The sequence below is a fragment of the Periplaneta americana genome, chromosome 6 (genome assembly GCF_040183065.1).
Source record: "Periplaneta americana isolate PAMFEO1 chromosome 6, P.americana_PAMFEO1_priV1, whole genome shotgun sequence".
Classification (NCBI taxonomy): domain Eukaryota; kingdom Metazoa; phylum Arthropoda; class Insecta; order Blattodea; family Blattidae; genus Periplaneta; species Periplaneta americana.
This window is the reverse complement of record NC_091122.1, coordinates 65,736,176-65,743,482: the sequence shown is the minus strand read 5'-3', so window position 1 is coordinate 65,743,482 and position 7,307 is coordinate 65,736,176. Positions and strand designations below refer to the sequence as shown.

The following is a 7,307-nucleotide window of genomic DNA, read 5'->3' as shown; positions in this document are numbered from 1 at the left end:
GAAAATAGATATTGACGTAATTTATAGTATAATATAGGCTTAAGCCTAAATCTAAGTACATATTTTTTGTCCTCTTTTTTTCGAACAACGTCCTTCATTTTGAAGCTTCGTGTCCTCTTTCCAATCGATGTGAATCTGGTCACCCTATGAAAGATGCTCTGTCATATTGTAATAATGATGCATTAAAGTTATTCACCGTAATCAAGAGCATATAAAATTATAAAGTCATGTATTTATTATAAATAAGAATTAAATGCTTGCCATTTACTGTAAAAAATGTTACTCAGGTTCAAAAGCATTTTTTTTTATAAATCATGTTCCATTCAAAATTAAAAACAGTATGTAACATCAAAAATAATATGTGTACACTTAAAAATGAAACATTCATGAAGCAACTTTCGAAGACTTAAGCAGAACACTTTGGTCTCAATATGAGCAAAATTTTGAACAGCGTGTTGGGTGGGTAGTATAACAAAGAAATTCCCTGCATTATATTAACAGTGCGAGTTACTAGGACATTGATAGGAAGATAATTGGGTCCCAAAGTTATGAACAAGTTCAAACCACATTAAACGGTATTGTCTCCTTTTGTAATTAAACACATTTTTGGAATTAAATTATTAATTACTATCAATACTGAACTACAAAATGTAACAACAACCCTTACACAATCATAACAAACCACTGTATTGTAATTTGCAACTGAAGTTACTAATCTAATTACGAGGTATTTTACAAGGCCTTAACCTCAAAGAAACAATATTCTATTAATAGTACAAAGAATAATTTTCAATGTTAAACACAAATATCGCAGGTGCTCGTGTAAAGGGGGTTAAGTCAAATTGCAAGGTATGTAAACTTCTCTCCTTTGGTACTGAACAAAACCCTTTTGTCACAAACTATGGAGCACTGTAAATGCATCATAGATGGAAGAATGACTTATCACCTTTAATACAAGAGAAAAGTAATTGTGGATAGTTCAAATCTGTACTTATTCCAGTTTAGCCAAATCAACTTAACCCCCTTTACACGAGCACCCGCGATATATTTCTTCAAGAAATTACTATATTTACTCACAGTATATCACGCTTCTGAATAAAAAAAAAATGCGAACAACAGTCTTAAAATTAGGGATTTCTTTTCAGTGCTTAAGGGGTTAGGTACAGCTTACATTAGTAAAATTTTTAGAAATATGCAACATTTTTTTCCCTCATTATTGTATCCTGTACAATAATGAAAATTGGTATGTGTAAAACATTGTCCTTCTGCTATATGAAAAAGATATTTTTACGATTTAAAAAAATATATATACCAGCATATATATATATATATATATATATATATATATATTTTTTTTTTCAAAATTCAAATGTTCAGTTCACTGTGCAGTGATGAATCATTTCCCTCGTAACTCAAAAACTTGTTAACTTTTTCATGTTCTCTTTCTCTTATTTTATTGCTGAAACTCATGTTTACAATATCATGCTCTTTCAACTACATTCCTTAATAATATTTTTTTTTACTTTGTGTTAGAAGAAAATACTGATATTTGACCATTTTGTAAAATGAATTTATTTTTTTATCAGACAATCTATCAAAGATAGAGAAGTGATCTTGTATCATATTGTAGATATGATATGCATTAATACACACAAGAAATTTCATCACAGAATGTTGGATAGTTTTTGAGTTATGTGGGAAACTCTTCATCACTGCACAGTGAAGTGAATTTTTTTTTTTTGGGGGGGGGGGGGGGGGGGAGAAGTAATTTTTCTAAATCGTAAAAATATACATATTTTTTTTCATATAGCAGGAGGACAGTGTTTTACACATACTAATTTTCATTATTGTACAAGATACAGTAATGGAGGAAAAAAATGTTGAATATTTCCAAATTTTACTGCTGTAAGCTGTACCTAACTCCTTAAGCTACGACAACCACTTCCCTGGAGCTAAAGATTTAAATTTGCCTAAAAAGTGTAATTTTTAAATTTTATTAATGTAACAATACAAAAGTATTTATTTTCTGGAGATGGACATAACATAAAATCTAAATCATGCAGAAGACATGGTTCATTAATCTGAACTGACATTAGTTATTTAGCTGTATTTTTCAGTAATTATTAGCGAACATTCAAGAGAACATGTCTACCAAAACATACAGCAAAGAAAATTTCTTCCAAATATCACAATTATTGCAAGATATATACATGTAGAAAAACTGGGCCAGTGTCTCATGAGAAGATGAATTCTTAAAGGTATGTTAATGACATAGTGACTTCAATCTTAGTAATGAGATTTTGTTTGCATATACTAGCTTTAAATGCATTTACAGAAAAAATGTTTTCTCACATGATTCTAGAATGAAAAGGCATAAGACAGGTGTTGCGATGATTTAATCAAAGCAAATTTAGTGATTCCAATAATGTTTTCTATTATGTCCTGCAAAGATTTTTTTTTCAACCACGTTAAATGGTAATTTGTTGATTAAAGTACATGGATTTGAGCGTTAAAGTTGATTCTGAAAATTACTATGTAGGCCTAAAGTACAAACGAACGTATGAAATGAAAGTGCGTGAATTAGGTTCTCTTACACGTCAAGAGATGCCTGCATATTTTTCTGTCTCATATTCTGATCAGAGATATCACGCACTCCTTGTTACCAGCAGAACAGCAAAGTTCTTGTTTCGTGGCACATGGTGCTGGCATTATTTTGTAAAAAACAAGAAAATCATTAATTAAACTTTAAGAAAATGACTCACATCCAAGTCAAAAATGGACTCAGATCTAAGTAAAAAATGACTTAGTTCATAAATGAATATTTCAACATAATTCTGACAGAAATTATAAGACAATTTATAGAGTAAACTGCATTCTTGTTACGGTACATATTGGGTTTGTTTCTACAACAGTTTCAAACTAGCTTGAATGATTACGAGCATGTGCACATGGGTATTATTGTTCTTACAGTGATAACTTCAAACTTTGACTACTTGCTGAATAAAAGTCATGCATTCTTACAGCATATCAAATCATCACCAAACCATTTCCTGAGTATCAGAAAGATTTACGCAAACCAATCTCAAATCAGTGATGCATGCACATTAAGATAAGTTATGCTGCACCTTTATCCACTAGAGTGAAACACAAATACTTTTTGCATTAACCTTTTATGTTGTCATGCTTATCTGTATCAGTTATTAGAATTTATTGTGAAATTTAATTAGATCTTCAATATACTAGATTAGTAAATTATTTTATAGTCCATGAATGTTCTTACAGGGAGGGTTTGAAATTAGTTTCAAATTGTTCATTGCTGATCATGTGGAACAGTTTTCAAACCATCACAACTCACTGTAGAAACAAGATTATGACGTAGTGGAACACATACAACATATAGAAGGATATTCTTTGGTAATCAATGACTTCCTGAAACTGAAGATGATAATTATTCTTACTTATTGTACATTCTTACAATTTATGTGCTAATATTTTGTTGTTCACCTTTAAAAAGTCAAGAACGCAATAACAGATAAAATGTGAGTAAATATAGTACGAACAATAGAAAACTGTCAAAGCAAGTAACAACAATGCTGTGGTAAATCAACATAGTAAAACGTTGAAGATCTTTCTTTGAGCTTCCAATTTTTATAAACTTACTTGCTATATGTACTGCATAAATGCTACAATTGTAAAAATATATACCGGTATTTAGACTAGTGGTCATTCCTTTTTCTCCTCCACTATAAGCAGCCTAGTCTTTGAGTGTATCCCATGCTCTCAAAGCATGACACTATATGTACAAGTAATATACTGTGATTTTATATTTGTAACTTCTGAAAATAACTGTTCAAATGCAAAATTCAAAGCTGGTATAATGTTTGTTATAATGATGGGGAAAGGGTTGTACCTTCGAATAACAGTTACAGAAAATAGAACACTCTAATAGTAGCTCTAGAAGTGCATCTACACAGTTCAACTTTTCTTTCAACTTTATGCATGCAAGAGTGAACGAAACACATTCCATTTTGCATGCCTTTTTCCACTAAAATGAGAGCGCATGCAGCAAGTGAAAGCTACCCACTGCTGGTGGGTATCTTGTGTGTTATTTTGTTCAACAGTGGCATGTAGCAAGCAGTTCATTGTTCTACGTGGCCATGAGTAAACTGAAAATTATTTTGTTTGGTGATATTGGACTTTTTATTTAAGCTGAAAATGGCGGCAAGAACAATTAGCTTACTATTTATGTAAGATGACGTTCAAACAGAGCCCACCATGTAGACACAAATTATTACTGAATGTGTGTCTTTCAATATCCTTCCAAGATTGAATGCTTACAAGCATGAAAAGTTGAACAGTATAGATGCAGCTTAATATCTACAATCAAGTGAGAACACTTTTTTCTCGGTTTGCATTGGAAGTTATTTTAGTGTCAGATATTTCTTGGAGCTGGCCATGTTGTTGAGTTGTGATGGCAATTGCAATTCTATTATTTTTGCATAATTTATTTTAATTTGTGCATAGTTGTTTCATTTCTAACTTGTGATTCTGGCAATGTGCTGTTAATAAGTGAACAGTTACAACATTTTGTAGGTCGAGTTAAATTCCTGATTACCTTGTGTGCACCAAAGTGAACGCTGTGTGTAATGAAATTTTGATTTTTGCAAATGTTTTTCTCTTTGAGTCATTATAGTTTTGGATTCAAGTATTATGCTTTGACTTTTTTTTTTAAAGTACTATATGTGAATAGACAAAGGTTTGCATTCTAAAATTTACAATTTTTTATTTAAATATTCTTTAATACGGGACATAGCCAACATGTGCAGAAAGGGAGGAATTAGTAGGTATGGACGATGTTATATTACATGAGATGAATCGAATGGACATATCCTCTAATAATTTAGATAACAACAACAATCCTGTTCACAGCAAATCGCAATATAATTACAAAGATGCTGTTCCTTTCATTGTCATTATACAATGAAACTAATTTAAATACTTTACATCCCACATCTTCAGAAAGAATCTTCTATGAATCTACTAACACTGGTCTAATTAATATATAACAAAAGGCAAAAATAAAACAAACTCGTCCACACCTGTGGAGTAATGGTCAGCACGTGGCTCGGGTTCGATTCCCGGTCTGGACAAGTTACCTGGTTGAGGGTTTTCCCTCAACCCAATATGAGCAAATGCCGGACTCATTTCACCGACATTAGCACCTTCATCTCATTCAGGCACTAAATAACCGAAGATGTTGATAAAGCGTCGTAAAATAACCTACTAAAAAAAACATTAACTCACTTCGATTCATTCCATAATGTCAAACAATTTTAGAGTCAGAAAAAGTATAAAACATAATCTCAGTTTTACATTCCGAGGAATTTATAAAATGTGTTCCTACTGACATCACAATGGACGAAATAAAAAATAACCTACATACTATTGCAAATAAAACTGAGTATAAATCAATTTCTATATGCAAGGTTATTTTTAGGCACAATTGTTACCAAGGAAAGCTTATCTCCATTATAAACACTTTAGATGTAGAAAAATATAAGGAACCAATATGACAATGTTATAAATGTAAGGCTTATAGACTTACTTACTTACAAATGGCTTTTAAGGAACCCGCAGGTTCATTGCCGCCCTCACATAAGCGGCAGACAACTACATAGAACTTGTTACGGAAACCATGTCAATTGCATAATGATAAAATGGGGTGTAATATATCTCTCAAAATACACTTTTTACATTCTCATTTGGATTTCTTTCCTCTTAACTTTTGAGCAATAAGCGACGAGCATGGGTAAAGATTTCATCAAGAAGTATCTGAAATGGAAAGGCGATATAAAGGAAGACCATCATCCAGCATGCTTGTTGGTTCCTTGTAAAAGACAGTCCCAGGTCTAGTTATAAGCAGAAGTCATCCAGAAAATTATTTTAAGTGCAAGTTAAAATTCCGAGATTTTTCTCATTATATGCATGAAAAGTTTTTTATTGTTGTTGTGTTTTAAACTATGTAACATCATTTTTATATCCAGTATTTTACCAGTAGCAGTGAAAAATAAAAAAACAAGAAGTTTTTTTATAAAAAATTCAATTTATTTTCCCAGAAAAATGGTACGTGATGGGGCAATTTGGGTTTTAAATTCAGATTTAGGGCACATATATTAGTAATATTCACCTGTTTTTATTTCGGAGCAAGACATGTTATTGACTGCAGCAGCATAAAACAAATATATATGAACGCTTTTAACAACAGAAGGCCACTGGAAACACCTTGAAGTAGATGGAAAGATAAAATTCAGAAGGAATGGATGGAAATGGGAATTACCAACTGGGAGGAACTACCAAAAGATAGAGAACAGAGTGGAAGTGTTTTGTGAAACTGACATGGAGTCGACATGCTCCAATATGTCCTTTGATTATTATTATAAAAAATGCTCCAAGGTAAACCCTTTCCCATACCCACATCGTAACAAGATCTTATTAAATACTTATCAAGCTGACATAAATCTATTTTGTTCACCAAGCTTCACAAACATATTGTACCAGTAATCAGAATCACAAAACATGTAATGTCTTTCTATTATAAATTAGAAAGTATGTGCACTAAATAAAAAAATGGAAGAAATATCCAGTAAAATGTTATGATAACCAGCCTGGCTGCAATGTAAATCCTTTCCATGTAACTGTGTCAAAAATACTCAGACAAAAGAATTCAAAGTAAAGCTTTCATGTATAATGTCATTAAGAATGTGTGTATAATCTCCACACAATTCTAGCCCAAGCACTATATGAACGTGAGTGGTACTATAATTCTTGGTCACGAAAATTTCTTTTCCAAAGCAATCATTAAAAGCTAAAGAGTGAAAAGTGAAGAAAATACAGTGCAAAGTCACCTGCAGTAGAAATAAATTACAGTCTTTTTAATCTAATTGGAAGCTCAAAAATTGAGATCACTGCTACACTGAATAAACTTACTCGTAATCAGTAAATAATATATAAAGAATTGCTATTTTAGTGTTCTGATAACAAAGGTTTATGCTATTTTCAAGGTAACTTTTGTCCAATAATTTAAGCTTCATTCAGAAAAAAAAAAAAAAAAAAAAAAAAAACTCTGTAAGGCTTATCGTAAGTCTGAGAGGTAGTCAAAAAGTATGTACCATATCCTGTATTTATATTTCTCTCAAAACACTATGTTAACCGAACTGAGTGTATCATAGTAAGAACTTCGTGATTGTCTTTCACATGAGGAACTGCTCATGTTGACATTTTTCATTTACTCAACTGAAAGAGAGATA

General features: G+C 31.6%; 1 protein-coding gene across 1 annotated transcript in view; it reads right to left on the bottom strand.

Annotated features, from left to right (window-relative positions):
* Positions 1-1,750: 1,750 nt before the first annotated feature.
* LOC138701400 (zinc finger FYVE domain-containing protein 1-like) overlaps positions 1,751-7,307 on the bottom strand; it is a 58,604-nt gene continuing 53,047 nt past the window's right edge. Inside the window, exon 14 of the mRNA XM_069828258.1 lies at positions 1,751-7,293. The gene's annotated coding sequence lies outside the window, so the exon portion shown is untranslated. The remainder of the gene's footprint in view (positions 7,294-7,307) is intronic.